This window comes from Biomphalaria glabrata, chromosome 5, assembly GCF_947242115.1.
Source record: "Biomphalaria glabrata chromosome 5, xgBioGlab47.1, whole genome shotgun sequence".
Classification (NCBI taxonomy): Eukaryota; Metazoa; Mollusca; class Gastropoda; family Planorbidae; genus Biomphalaria; species Biomphalaria glabrata.
Genome location: NC_074715.1, coordinates 54,592,753 through 54,609,184, shown reverse-complemented (window position 1 = coordinate 54,609,184; position 16,432 = coordinate 54,592,753). Strand labels below are relative to the sequence as shown.

General features: G+C 34.0%; 1 pseudogene; it reads right to left on the bottom strand.

Annotated features, from left to right (window-relative positions):
- Positions 1-16,113, bottom strand: part of LOC129926294 (dynein axonemal heavy chain 6-like) — a 71,295-nt pseudogene extending 55,182 nt beyond the window's left edge.
- Positions 16,114-16,432: the final 319 nt, after the last annotated feature.

Sequence of the window (16,432 nt, the reverse complement as noted above, 5' to 3'; positions counted from 1 at the left end):
TAATTAGAGTTTTAAAAAAAATTTTGTTTGATTTTCAATATGAATAAATGTGTTGCCAATTATGTCTTAGTAACTCTTAAGCATAGCATCTATTACAATGTATTACAATTTATTACAATCTATTACAATGGACACTTTGACTTCCCCCATCCTAAAAAATAGAAATGTTATGTTTATGTTAGGGCAAAAATTGTGAAAAAATTGCTACTTTTTCACATTTCTAGGACAATTCACACATAAAGGGGTTGACCAAACTTAGTGTATAGGTTCCCTTTTTTTTTGTTTTAACATTTAAATGTCATAATTACATCAACATACAAAAATTACATTTCAAAATAAGACAAATCAACACACATTATCAGAAATGTGAATCACTTAATTTAAATGTAACTAATTTTGATATAAGTGCATGAAAAAATAAGTCTTATATTGGTGGCCACTGTTTGTATTGAAATAGGTATAAATGAAATAAGTATATATGACTTTCAGTTTGTATGAGTTTAAATGAGTTTTAGTTTATATCACTAAAAAAAGGTAGGCTAAATATGACTCAGTGTAATTTTAACAAATGATTTTTTTCAGTAAGTAATATGAACTAATAATGGACTTGGTCTCTTAAAAGAATGATCACACAAAATTAAAATACTGACCTGGTTCATTGTCTGAGTACATTTTTTGGAGACAAATCTTAGACCATCTTCAACATAGATTTCAAAGAGTTTGAGAAGATAGGCAATGATGTCTTAACCTACACCTACATCATGAAATTGTGAAAAAAATTCAGAAAACTCAGAACCTGTCCCAAATTAGTTGAAACAAGATATGCATTTTTTTACATATGACAGTCTATCCAAAGGAGAAGAAGAAGGCCAAACATTACATAGGTCTCACCAGCCAAATGAGGGGGCACAAAACCCCTGTGCAAAGCCCTCAGCCTCCTGGATGACAAAAGTGGTCATCATCAAACCACGATGGACAAACTATATATATATATATATATATAAATGCTCTAAGTGTGAAAGATGGTCTTTAAAATATTTTTAAATTTGTTCAAATTGTTATACATAATTCCAAGGGAGGAGCCTATTTTATTTCTTGTCTTTGTCTCACTGGTGCCACAGAGAAAGTTGATATTGAATGTGTTTAATTATTGATTGTTGTTAACTTTCTATGTATAGACCTAAGAAACAAGGTCATTGTACAACAAAAGGACATAATGTGGATAGATGACTATATATTTTTTAAAAATACTAGCTTAGCAGATCATGTACTTTTGATGGATTCCTTATTAGCATCATTAAACTCTGCTTTTAGGCCCTGTTTCAAACTTTTCAAATGCAAGAACATAAAGTCATTCATTTAAAAACAAATGCAATCTTTCATTTGTAGAAAATATGCTTGAATGTGATGTCTGAGAATTGTGTGAGTCACAGAGTGAATGAAAATATATTTACGTACCTAGATTTGATTTGATTTGGATTTTAGGCACATCAGCACAATTTAGGCCATGTCGTGCCTGCAGTCCCTTAAGGACTACTCTCTCTCTACATAACAGGGGCTAAATTCTATACAGTTAAATCATTAAAATCAAGGTCTATTCACAGTTAAAATAGTAAGGGTAGTAAAAATTTAATAATTTGGTAAAAATCTAATGTAAATAGTACATGTTCACAGATTCATAAATCAGATCTTTGTAGACAACCCCACTTCCCGGATAAAGCCCAGTACCTTCCCAGGGTCGACATTGTCGAATAGTGTTTTTAAGTTAGTGGCTCTAAAACACTACAATTAGAATGGCTACAAATGTAATACACTACCCTGTAAATTGTGGTCTTTCCACCCCCAGTTGGTCCAACTAACATAACACCATGTCTGACAATCATAGTCTCCAAGAACTGTATCACTTTCACAACTTGCGTGTCCACCACTTGGAGCTTCATTTCTAGTTGGATGTTCATGATCTCATCTTTCAGCTGGCCAGAATCATGTTCTGGGATGTTCACACCAGGAAAAAGATCTGAAAGTATGGCCTGCAAAACATTATAAACCACTCAGTGAACACGTTTCATAACTATTTCTTAATACTTTTTTTTATTCCACCCAAAAATATAATTTTTTGTAAAATTTTGATTTATCTGTAAGAAATATTCTGTTTAATGCTGGTGATAAAACCATAAGAAAAACTTTCCACAAATTAATTGATAATTCATAGATAACAACCTGTTTGTCTAAAAACTAATTAAAAGCTCAAGCTCCATGTAAGTAAATACACATTATTAACATGCAATATGAGTGATAATTTAGTTTATGGCATAATAATAATATACAGTTTTTACTATTGTATGGTTCAGTAAGCTTATAATCAGAAGTAGGGCCTACATGAATAGATGTAGATGTAGATGTAGTGGTTTATTAATCAACAGAGTGATTTATCACTTCATCAAATGGTTCACATTTATTACAAGGCTGAACACTGTGGTTTTTACTTCATCTTTCTATTGTTTTGACATTTGTTAGAAGAGTTTATATATATAGCTGTTAGTTCTTCTTCTTCATCGTTCTCATTGTTATGTTGGAGTGTTCATATGACTAGACCAATACATGAGATGAACTGCCCAGTGGTTTCCAAATCAGGGAGCTCTCCATATAGTTTTCTTTCTATTGGGGTGATTTGGGGCCAATGTCTTATACGGGCCTCTTGGTAGAGAGAGCAGTTTTGGAGGACGTGGTCGGCATTTTCTGGTGATACTCCACATGGGCAGATTTCACTGGTTCCAATTTTGAGCTTCTGGAACATGTGTTGTCGCATTCTGTTGTGTCCGGTCCTGAGTCGAAAGATTAGGCGTTGGTCTTGTCGGGATAGCTTATAGTAAGCGTCATCTTTCTTGTGATTTGGATGGGAGCTCGTCCATTTCTCATTTATTTTATCTACAATTAATTTCTTCATTTCTTCTGGATAGAGTGCAGAGTTTACTTGTGAGTTTGTTCTCCCACTCTTGGCGAGTGTGTCAGCCTTCTCATTTCCTGCTAGCTGTTAGTCTTTTATAACAGTTCAAAGCATAAACAAATAATAGTAATACTTATACTAATAATAATAATAAATGAAAAAGTAAAAACCGAGTTACTTGAAACAGTTTAGCATCATTGAACAAAAACTTTGGAAGATTGCTATCACGAAGCGCTCGAATCAGAACTACATCTTCCGGTTTGTCAGGATTCTGTCTTTTTAAACTGCCAGCCATAACCAGGACAGATTTAACAGCTTGCATACCTAAAACAAAAATGTGTACATTATCATAAATTTGCTTTTTACCTAAATGAAACATATAAGCACATTTTATACGAGTGTGTACATGTCTTTAGCTTTAGGATATAATTATTCAGGAGTGTCTACTATTTTCTAGGACATTATTATTTATGAGTGTGTATTTTTTTTATAGGAAATACTTATTTAAAAATGTGGGAAGCGTGGTCGAGAGGCCAAGTGCGCTTGAACTTGGCTTGGCTACCTAGAAGGGGGCTCGAGGTTCGAAACCCGACTCGGGCAGAGTTGTGTTTACTGAGCGCCTAAAGCCAGCACGGAAAACCAACTCCTAGATACCCCCTCCCCCCCACCGGTCCACAAATGAGATTGGACCAAAAGCGCTCTGAGCATGCTATAAGCATGAAAGTAGCGCTATATAAAAGCTATAATAATAATAATAATGTGTCAAGGTTATTACCAAAGTCATAATGATCTTGTTGCGAGAGTTGTTCACTACACAGTTTGTACATTTGAACCATTTTCTTGGCTAATGTTCTGGAGGACTCAAATCCTTCTGAGTACAAGATAACTTCAGCAATCAGACCTAAAACAAAAGAAGCAATAAAATATGGCCAGATTTTTCAACTGGAAATAATTTATCTACAAGGAGTCACTTTGTACCGGAGTGACAATAAACTACATATAAACTTCATCTGTAAGTTTATTATATATCATTTTTATCAACACTGATGGCCTTAATGGAAAAAGCTTCATTGGTCTTACAGCAGAAAATGTATCAATACTGAAATGAGATGAAAAGAATTAGCCCAAGTTGAATAGAGAGACAATATAGCATATCTAGCATAAGATCCAAGCCATCTCAAATGACAGAGGCTGAGAAAGAAATTGCATGTGATACCAGAGATAAAAGTAATAAAACATTCAAAAGGATCACTCAACTTTAAACTGGTCCATAGGTTTAGGTTCTATTTTTGTTGTCTTATAAATTAAATACATAAATAAATCTCCGTAGGAGTCAAACTTTGGCCCGAACCATGCAAAGTACAAGACAATACAAGACAATGGCCTGCTCTGCACAATGAACAGTTTGTTCAAGCCTCCATGACAGGCATCATATGTAGTTGCAGATTTGGGCCTTTTGGGATTTTTCTAAACACTTAGCCATTGTTGTACTTTTAGCTTTTGAATACTACTAAGGAAAAGACCTTCTAGATGTTTCATCCTCTTACCATAATCTGGTACCATCATTGATATAGGTCTAAACAAAGCCTGTAAATTATCAGGTAATTCTGTCCGTCCAGCGTAACCAGGATTCATAGTGATGAAGGCTGCACATGTATGAACCAGTTTGATCTCACGCCCTTCAAACATGAACCTATTGAGCTATAGAGGGAGACAACATAGAAAACTTTGTTCTTACCAGTCTAGTAATCTAAAGAGAGAGACAATTTTTAAAATTGTTTTTAACACCAATCAGGTTAACCAATTTCATTACCGAATCCCTTTGACCGTAACCTACATGGAAACATACATGCACTACATGCAATTACCAAGCTTCTATCTAGGGGTTTTAAAAGTTAGAATAAACGCACCCACCTCTCAAACCATCACTAAAACAGAGGTAATGATAATGAATAGTCAACATTAAATTGGAAATAATGATTATGACGATCTCAGGAATATATTAATATATGGTGTGGTGTAAAAAAAAAAAATATATATGAAAGTTTTAAATTGCAAAATTAGAAAATACAAGAAACTGCTTGACACATAGAATTTGGAAAAATAAGTAAAACAAAAACACTGCCCATGATGAAATATTGTTGTGTTCATTTGATGAAATATTGGTGTGTTCATTTGATGAAATATTGGTGTGTTATTCTGATGAAATATTGGTGTGTTATTCTGATGAAATATTGGTGTGTTATTCTGATGAAATATTGGTGTGTTATTCTGATAAACTCTTTGAAAGATTGATTTTGTTTCGCTTTTTAAACCAGAGTTGCTGATTTATTCACATTTACATACACACTTGTATCTACTGATTATAATATGGAAAGTTTGCAGTACTATTTAGTATAAAAATTCCAATCCCATTATTCAAAATCTACAACTTAGAGAAGTCTATAGACTTGTGAGGAGCAGAATAAGTTGAATAAGATTATAGGAATGAGGTACATTTTCTCACACTGATCTTTGTATTTTATAATGAAGGACTTATTGGAGTTAATATGGTGTCTTTATTTACTGTGCCTTGTACAACTGAAGTTATTTATTTCTTAGTCTGCAACACTTTTCATAAATAATACTGCCAAAAAAACTAAGCCTAACGATGTTCGCCACTTTTTCAAGAGAACAATGTTTTAGTCTGATTAATTACATTGATTGTTTAACTCCCTTTCCATATAATATTTAAAAAAAAACACTCTTCTTTTAGCAGGCAATAATGGAGATTAATAAAGGACTAGATTGAAACACTAGAGACAAGCATGTAGGCCTTGAAATTCATGTCAAAAAAAACAAACAAAACATGTAGTCCTTGAGTTTTACGCCAAAAACAAACAACAAAAAAAACATGTATGTCTTGAGTTTCATGCCGAAGTATAATCTAATAAAGGTAAACTTTCATCTGGGTCGTTAGACCTAATAAAAACACAAGAAATCTTCATTCAGAAACCTAGAACCCAAGTATTTACTTTCATGCACAATGTTCAATATGAAAATATTATTTTCTCATTAGATTCTTTTGCAAATAATTATTTTTGTTTTTATAACAGTTTATCCTATATTATGATAACCATATTAAAGTAATTACATTTTGATAAAAGTCACTTTATCTTGATTAGTCATTATTTTATTTATTTTCAGGCTACACTTTTTAATCGACACTTTCATTGGTGGTAAGACATGCTTCATATTTGCTGCTTTGGCTTCATGCCTATGTTACTTTTGAATCCTGCCTTAGCTACTTTTGAATCCTACCTTAGCTACTTTGGCATTTCTGATAGTAATAAGTTGTTGAGCAATAACAGATAAAACTTCAATATTGATTCGGTTGAACTCATCAAAACAGCACCAGGCCCCTGACTGTGCTAGTCCAGAGAAGAATCCTCCCATCATCTGGAAGAATACAATGGAAATTGAAACTATCAGTTATGTTAAAATAACATAAAATTTTAACATCTAATAATTGCTCAATAAAATGTAATTAACATTAAGGAGTCAAACCATAGAATAATTATTATCATCAATGATAGACCTCTGTCCTAAGATGACTATGGCTATCACATAGAGCCTTCCTTGTTGGGGCTATAGAGCCCTATTTTTGATAGGCATTTTCCCATTCATTCTGGTAGTTCCAGTCTTTTCCATTTAGCTTGGTTGGTCAGCTGAGATAATTGCAACATCATTGCTGCTACATGGCTGTTTATAGAGTGTCTCTCTACCACTTCTCTACACATGGTGAAGTCTAGATCTATGTCCATGTCTTCCCAAGCATTTATATGCTCTTCTATTCATATGATTCGATGCATTCTGAAAGCTTCATTTGTAAATGATGATCACACACTTATCATCAAGATAGTAAAGCAACTATTTTCTATTTAAAAATATTGATCACCACAAAGGTTGTTTTTTTTTTTTTTCCTTTTGATCACATCCACTTGGCAGAGGTGGGGGCTTGTTTCACATACATTGACCATGTTTTGTACTCAGAATGCATGTATTGTAGACTTGCATCTTTTTGGGGTGAGTTTTAGTTTTATCAGACTTGTGAGCCTAGTCTAATGAAAATGTAAGCAGCCTTCCCTTCCAATAGCATATTATGGATTACATGAAGTTTAGAACACTAGAGCATCGCCAATAAAAACACACAAAAAAAAAAAAAAAAAAAAAAAAAAAAAAAATATAAATCAAGAGAGGATTAATTTATTTCTGGTATAGAATCTTAAAATATATTGTGTTAATATAATTATCTAAGTCACTGAGCCTTGTGGAGTCTTATGTCATTCAGTTCTGTAGTGTTTATGTCACCCAGTCTCATCAGTCACAACATGTCTATATGTAAGCCATTAGCCATGGTGTTTTTCAATGAAAGTAAGCCTCTCTATACCATATAGCTATGGTTTGTCTGCCCCTCAGCCATGGTGTCTCTTTTAAGTCAATGAACAATTTGAACTAAATATTAAATTTTCACTAATTCAAATAAAGTCTTTATAAAAGAAACATAATTATATTTAAGGTCCTAATCACCTTATAATCCAAGCTGTCTGAACAATTAAACACTACACACCATATAGCCAAAGCTTTAGCCAAATTTTTAGTTGTTTCAGTCTTTCCAGTACCAGCTGGACCTGCAGGTGCTCCACCTAGATCAAGTTGTAGGGCTCCCATAAGGCAGAGATAGCATCTGTCCTATGAATGAGCAATGTGGCATGTATAGAAAACTAAAGATAAAGATGGTTGCTGTTTTAATGCATAAACCAGAAAGATGAAACTTATCCTTCTAGGAGGAAGAAAGAATTTTGTCAATGTCTCTATGATTGTGCTTTGATTGTGCTTATAACTATTTGTCAAAAAGTAACATCTGGCATCACTTACAGACTTTGAGTTCCCATTCTACTAGATTACTAACGAATAAGGTACTAATATGTAAATCATAAAATCTTCAGGCTAGTACTGAGAATTTACAATTAAAAAGTAGGGATCTACACAAAAGTGGTAGCTGTATTTTTTAAACTAAAAGCATTGCTATTAAGTTTATTTAAAACTAAAGAATTTATTAGCAATTAATTCTGTTGTGTTCAGTAAATTTGTTAAACGTGTTTGCCCAGTTAATAATCATTGATGAAATGTGTCAACTTAGTTATTCAAATATTTTATTTTTTTAATTCAATAGAAATATCCACTTGAATCCTCAAATAGTCAGCTAGGCATGTTCTGAAAATTAGTCAGGTCATGTCATATTATTCAAATGTTCTATCCTGACATTAATTCAAATGTTTTATCCTATCAATTGATCAAACAAATATGCCTGTCACTTGGAAAAATATAAATAGTCCAACGATTTGATTTTTGATTTGAGGCACATCGGCACAATTTAGGCCATGTTGTGCCTGCAGTCCCTTAAGGACTACTCTCTCTCTAAACAACAAGGGCCAGATTCTATACAGTCATATCATTAAAATCAAGGTCTATTCACAGTTAAAATAGTAAAGGTAGTAAAAATTTAAATATTTGGTAAAAATCTAATGTAAACAGTGCATGTTCATAAATCAGATCTTCGTAGATAGCCCCACTTCCCGAATAAAGCCATATCAATAAACTTACAGTCAGAGGTGTAATCACTAATCTAGGACAGGCTCCAAGGTACTCATAGCCATAGGTGTAGACAGCAATTGACATGCAGACAACACAGTTGTCCACTTCCATATTCCAATAATATCTGAGTTGTTTTTGCCAGTCAAAACTTAAAAGTTCTGATACCTGTCAACACAAGTGTTGTTGTTTCTTCATTTAACAAACAAATGAAAGAAGGCCAAAGAGATTCATGAATCTAGTAGATCAAAAGAAATGCCACACCAAAAAACTTGGCTAAAGAGATTTTAAAACTGCCAGCAGCTACAACTTACAACTTGAAATATTTATAAGATATATTTCCTCTAGATTGTAAATGTTTTGAATGCACATGCAATGTTTCCATTCATGTGCAGAAAAGAAAATGTTTTTGTTTTGTTCCTAGCATTATACTGATCCCCAGAAAGATTTTTTATTTATATGCAGATGATAATGACACAGACCTAAAGAGACTAAAATGAGTCCTATAGTTACAAATGTAAAAGAGGTAAAGCACTGTGCTACATTTCATCACCATTACCGAAACTATTCTTTATTTTTAAAAACAAAAACTTTTCCCAAAACAGTTTGTAAAAGCGAAAGAATGAAACTGTAACTTGTGATTTTCCTTTCTATCTTTTTAAAAAGAAGATCTTGAGTTTATTTAAACGATGTTTTTCTAAATGCTCTTTTTTTTTTTTGACCATGAAGTCTTGAGTGCTGATTAATATAGGCATAATTAACCACATTTGGGACAATTAGGATTTTGTCTTTTTTACAATGGATTACCATTTTTAAAATTCCATTTGACTGATTAATTTGTAAAGCTTTGATTTGTTTTTCAGACATACTATTTGTAAGATATTAGCTATAGATATTACATTCTAATACAAGATTTTAAAGCTTTTGGTAATCTCAGGGCTGCATGTAAAACATTTCTGTTACCTCAAGGGTCACACATAATGGTCTTTCTTTTTGCACAGCATGGAGGGATAGATAGGGTACTTGGGGCACTATAAGGTGTTGTCATTACAGATTTTACAATGAATATATTTCATTTAAAAATATTTTTAATGCACATTTCACCAGTCATCTTTTAAGAAGAGTTGTTGGTCTTTGTTGCATGAAGCAATATGTATTTTCTAATGATGTCAAAAAAATTGATTTAGCCATCAAATGGAATTTAATAATATTAGGAAGATGAAAAAGTTCAATGTCAAAAAATGTCTGACCTGTTTTTTCACCATTTCTGAAATTATGTCCCGTGCATGAACATTGATTGTAATAAGAGCGCAGAGTGTAGCTCGTGCCAGTTTAGGAAGTTCTCCTCTCACTGCCCCAGCTAGAAGATTTAACTCCTGTTGATAGAAAGTGATTTTGAAAGTACTGATATATTTTAAGTGCTGATACATAATGGTAGAAAAGATAAGTTTTGTGAAATATAAAATCAAATAAAAATTTTTACTGTAAAGCTTCTTTGTTCGAAGTCCCTCATTCCCCTGATAACTGTTCGAGAGTCTCTAAGAATAGCTGTGACATCACAGGTCCACATCATTTGACATATTGTTAGAACAACCTAAGAACAGAATTGATGTTGAAGAACAATGATAAAAATGGTTAGCTCTATCATATACAAAAGTCTGAGATCAATATGTGTCTGAACTCCAACATAGCAGCAAATGAATTCATTAAGTTTTACCAAAGCGTAGGACAAATACAAATTAATGAAAGTAGAAATAAAGATGTAAACTCAGAAATCCAAGATAAAATTAAAGAAAACAATCCAGCTTACTCCTTGGGAATGACCACTAATTTTAAAATGAAGGAACTAGATGAATCCCTAAAAGTCCTCAAACCAAAACAAGCCCCGGGCCCAGACAAAATATCAAATGACATGCTTCTTCACTTGGGTCCTCAAGCCAAAAGAAAACTGCTACAATTATTCAATGCTAGCTGGAAATCTAGCAGAATTCCAAACATCTGGAAAAAAGCCATTATGATCCCTATAATAAAGCACGGCAAACCAAGAAATAAACTGGATAGCTACCGTCCCATCAGCCTCACTAGCTGTACTTGCAAACTGATGGAAAGAGTGATAAATAGAAGGCTGACATGGATCCTTGAGTCAAATAACCTACTCACTGAAGCCCAGGATGGCTTTAGAAAAGGCAGATCAACAGAAGATCAAATTGCCTTCATCACACAAGAAATAGAAGACGGCTTTCAAGAAAAGAAACCAACAACAATTGTGTGGGTTGACTTAGAAAAAGCATTTGACAAAGTCTGGGAACAAGGTCTCTTGCTCAAGCTAATCCAGCATCACATATCCCAAAGAATGTACAACTGGATAAAGGAATACCTAAATAACAGAAAAGCCTTAGTTTGCATGCAAGGACAAAGAAGCCACACAGTGGGTATAAAAAATGGCGTCCCCCAAGGAGGAGTCCTATCCCCAACAATTTTTCTAATATTCATAAACGATCTAAATCAAAACCTACCCAAAAAAGTTAAAAGCAGCATGTATGCAGATGACCTTGCCTTAATTAGCACAGAAGAATATGTAGGAACATAGAAATTTCGATTACAAGATGCTCTTGATAAACTCAATAATTGGTCCAAAGACTGGGGCATGTCCATTAACACAAAAAAGACAACATATACCATATTCTCACTGTCAACAAAACAACAAACAATAAAATTAACATTAGATAAGGAAGCTTTAGAAAAAAATGACAGCCCTACTTATCTTGGAGTCACCTATGACCCGAGACTAACCTGGAAAAACCAAATAGATAAAACACAGAGTAAAGGCATCCAGAGACTATCCCTCTTGAAAAAATTAGCTGACACAGATTGGGGAGCTAATCACAACATCCTGAAAAAGACCTATACCAGTTATGTAAGACCTGTACTAGAATATGGTGCCACAGCATGGGGCTCAGCAGCCCAAACCAACCTAAGAAAAATAGACAAGGTTCAAAATATTGGTTTAAGGATAATGACAGGAGCAATCAAAACAACACCCATTAGAGCTATGGAGGAAACCGCTGCCCTGATCTCTCTGGATGAAAGAAGAGAAATAAAAATCCTTTCCCAATTCACTAAATTGGAAACCTTTGAAAGGCACCCACTCAGAACAAAAATCCACAAAACTGGCACAAAAAATGTCTCAAAAGGACCAATTTCATACAGGAATCTCTAAACCTAAAAAAGAAACATCAACTTGAAAAAATTACTCTGGAATCCTCAATAAACTATAACGAATTTCCACCCTGGGACGAAAGCCCTCTTCCTACTATAAGGGACCATATTGAAAACATAAAAAGAAAATCTGATTACAGACCAACAGAGCTCAAGGAAATAGTGAACTGTTTTCTACATACCTATTACCCTAGCAATCAGTGGATCAGAGTTTACACGGATGGCTCATCCCATAAAGCCACCACAAATGGAGGAGCTGGAATACTTATCGAATGGCCAGATGGAGGAAAACTAGAAAAATCCATTGCAACTGGAGAGCTCTCTGACAGTCACAGAGCAGAAAGGGAAGCACTAGCACTAGCTGCTACCATGCTAGCAAATCATCCAAGTTCCCCTCACAGTCAGATTGTCTTGCTAACCGATGCAAAAACAACCCTCCAAAGTTTGCAAAACTCTGATTCCTCTTATATTAAAAACCTCAGAACAGCACTTACAAAGCTCAACAACAAGAGCAAAAAAACTGTTATTCAATGGATATCAGCCCATATACAACTAGAAGGAAATGAGAAGGCTGACACACTCGCCAAGAGTGGGAGAACTAACTCTCAAATAAACTCTGCACTCTATCCAGAAGAAATGAAGAAATTAATTGTAAACAAAATAAATGAGAAATGGACGAGCTCTCATCCAAATCACAAGAAAGATGAAGCTTACTATAAGCTATCCCGACAAAACCAACGTCTAATCTTTCTCAGGACCGGACACAACAGAATGCGACAACACATGCACTGGAAGCTCAAAATTGGAGCCAGTGAAATCTGCCCATGTGGAGTATCACCAGAGAATGCCGACCACGTCCTCCAAAACTGCTCTCTTTACCAAGAGGCCCATATAAGACATTGGCCCCAAATCACCCCAATAGAAAGAAAACTATATGGAGAGCTCCCTGATTTGGAAACCACCGCGCAGTTCATCTCATGTATTGGTCTAGTCATATGAACACTCCAACATAACAATGAGAACAATGAAGAAGAAGAATTAGTTATTAAGAGTTACGAGCAAAGTAATCATTCTTACAAAAAGTTGAGAGGGATTGTCTTTTTTTTTACAACTTTTTTTTATGTTACTTGCATACTTAGAATGAGAACAATACACTGACCTAGACAAGAATAGTGAAAGAAAGAGGGACAGAAGGAAAAAACAAGAGAGACATAGAGAGAGGACAATGGAAAATTCAAGCTAAACTAAGCAACAAGACCTAAAAGACAGTGGTCTGTCTAGCAGAATAGAACAAACTAACTGTTGATGACTAGCGTACTGATTAACTATTGATAAAGATTTTGAAGTTAAACTAAGTCTAAACTCTGGAGCTAGTAAAAAATTTTTAACATGTTTGTCCCAAATAATGATCTACAATAAATATTCAAAATTCAATACATTATTTGCATAGTGTCTGCATGTATGAATTCAATAATTAAGGAACAAAACTAAAACTAAATGAGTTTTTTTCAGTCAAAAGGTAATTCTTTAGCTAAATATGTACATAAAAAAAAAAGAAATGCACAAAAATAATTTGTTAATTAGAAAGCAATTAAACTATTTAGTTTTTATCCATGACTCTGAAAGTTCTGATATAGATTTTGTTTATTTATTATTCATACTAATAAAGTAACGGATGCATGCATGTGTGTGTGAACAATCTATTTGTATTGCCCTTATTCTTCATCTTTAGACTCTCAGATATTGCCATTCTTGGATCATACAAACTCATAATAAAATTTGTGTAGAATAAAAAACCAAAATGATTAACAATTATTCAGGCTTGCTACCAATGGTTATGTTCTTATTTTGCATAGTAAACAAATTTATTTTTTTACTGTAATGCAATGAAGAAATGTATTACCTAACAATTTTCTGAATGGCAACAATGGTGGAGGAATCCTCTAGAAACTCTTTCCCTTCATAATTAGAATCAGGATTTCTTTTGACAACCACTAGAGGTAACTGTCTTGAGTGATTCTAGCCGCTAGGAGATCATCCACTCTGGAACAGACACAACATTAAGATTGATCTACTCCATTGTGACATACTGACAAAATGTAAATCATATGTAACTAGACTTTATATATAAATGCAATTAAATGGTGAGGATGTCTGCCTGGTTGTGTGATATGTACATCAGACTGATCTCAATGCTTCCCACACCAAGGCTGCCTTCACAAGAAGGTTTGGGCTAGTCTTCATTTCATCTCATATTATACTGACTACATGTTTGTGTAAACTCTTAAAAATTTCAATACCTCAAACTAGCTAGATCTAACATGGACTCATTACTTTTTTTTTTATTTAAATACACAAAACTTTATTCTTGGCTAGTGGTCTATGTTCTCCTATAAGGTTGTTAAAGTTTGACATTTAATGCTGAGGTTGACTGAAAGAAAAACCCAAGTCTTTGAGAGAATAGAACAGAAAAATGCAGGGTATCAAATACCAGGAAAAGAAGACTGGCTGGCAAAAAGGAGGAGCTCCTCAATACTGTGAAGAGATGAAAGCTGATGAACTGGTTTGGTCATATTGTAAGACATGACTCATTGCCTAAAATCATTCTTCAAGGTACAGTGGAGGGAACATGAAGAAAGGGTCAATCTGGCTGGATAACATAAAATAATGGATCTTAATATCCTGCTAAGAACACCTGCTGATGAGGTAAAGTGGAGAGATTTGGTTATGTGAACTGTCACAGTACTCCTAGACCAAAAGTCAAGGGACAAATGAAACGAAGTGATAGGGAAAAATGAATGACTAGATTAAAGCATAAATAGAACAAATAAACAACTAGATTAACACATTAATAGTTACTACCAATACGTCTATAAACAACAAGAAACAGGATCAAATACTGATAATATTTTAGACACTGTACCTATCAGTTATGTAATAGACCAATGGGAAATGAGCAAGTGTATCCAGGAACAAAGCGTCAGGCCTGAAACATTTAAAAAAACAAAAGGCTATTATTAAAATTTTCACTTTATAAAAAAAATGCTAAAAAATTTTTGATAGACAATACTAATTCAAGATATTTCTTTATAAACCCATACTAGATCAACAACTAAAAATGAAAAGATGTGACATGAAAAAAAACCTACTATATTTTGTGCAGAAAACTAGGCCATAGGAGGATCCCAAGCCCAGCTGAGAAAGGAGGAAGCTTGGGCATAGGGAAAAACCTTTAGCTTCAGTAATAACAAATGGCAAATCAACAGAGGTCACAGACCTGGAAGAAGATGGTGAAACTCAGAGAAGACTAGGATTTCTATTTCGGGATTTTCAGGGTGCACCGGAGTCCACCCAACTCTAATGGGTACCTGAATTTAGTTGGGGAAAGTAAAGGTGGTTGGTAATTGTGCTAGCCACAGGACACCTTTCTTATTAATTGTTGGCCAAAGAAACAGATGACCTTAACATCATATGCCCTATAGATCGCAAGGTCTGAAATGGGAACTTTACCTATTTTTTTTAAAGACATGAGAGCAGTTGGAGAGACTCGCCCAGATGTGTAAGTTGTTCAGAAACTGAACTTTACTTTATATGTAGTGTAGACCAAAGTTACTGCCCTTTGATAAGTTCAATTTTTTTTTTCAATCAAGAATTCAACATTGTTATCCAAAAACATCACAGAGATAGATGAACCAGTATATGGCACATTGTTAGCAGGAAAAACATTTTTTGTTATTTTACAGTATTTTTTTTATACCTACTATTATTTGACATATTATTTATTTGCACCTCTATTCTTACTGTACTATCTTATGCCCTACAAATCCAGAATTTCTCTATCTTTATTAGACAGAGGTTTGTTGGAGTATGCATTCTAATACATCCTAATTATCTTGGCCATAAAGTATGTTATGAGAGACATAAGGTTATATTATAAGTGTGCTTAGAAAAATAGAAGCTTTGGTCAGAGTATTCATTTTATATGACAGGGTTGTTTGCCCTGCGCACAACCGTCTGGGGGAGTGAGCCTTTTGCCTCTATCAATAGCTGCCTTTTATTTTTGTGTAAGCTGCTCTAACCCTTTGTAGATCCCTCCATATCCTGCAAGGCAGCAAGTTTGCTTCACCAAGGGTATGTTATATTATGAGAGTGCTAAGAAAAATTGAATTTTACAAAATGACAACTAAGATCTAAGTTTACCTTTCCCAATTTCCCCATTCTAAGCAGCACAAAGATCTTGGTTCTAGCCTGATGTGAAAGTTTGTTTTGCCAAAACCTGATGACATTGTCATGAGGAGATGTCAATTGTTAATCTGAAAAAAAATAATAATATATATATAAATATGAAAATAGAGACTTTATTGTACAGATGTCCTTGTTGGAATGAAAAATGTGGAATGCGGAATATACACGCATTAATTGTCTGTCATCATTTGGTCATTAAAACAATGAAATAAAGATGGCTACATTTAGACACCATATTTCAAGTTGCTAAGAACTTATTGTATTTGCCTATGATTTTGTCTACCCTGACATAATCTAACACTTAGTCCCAGCTGTTTCATGTCTTTGAAAAATGTTTGTTGTGAGTTTGCCAAAGACTAGTGAGGCTCAGTTTCCATCATCATCATC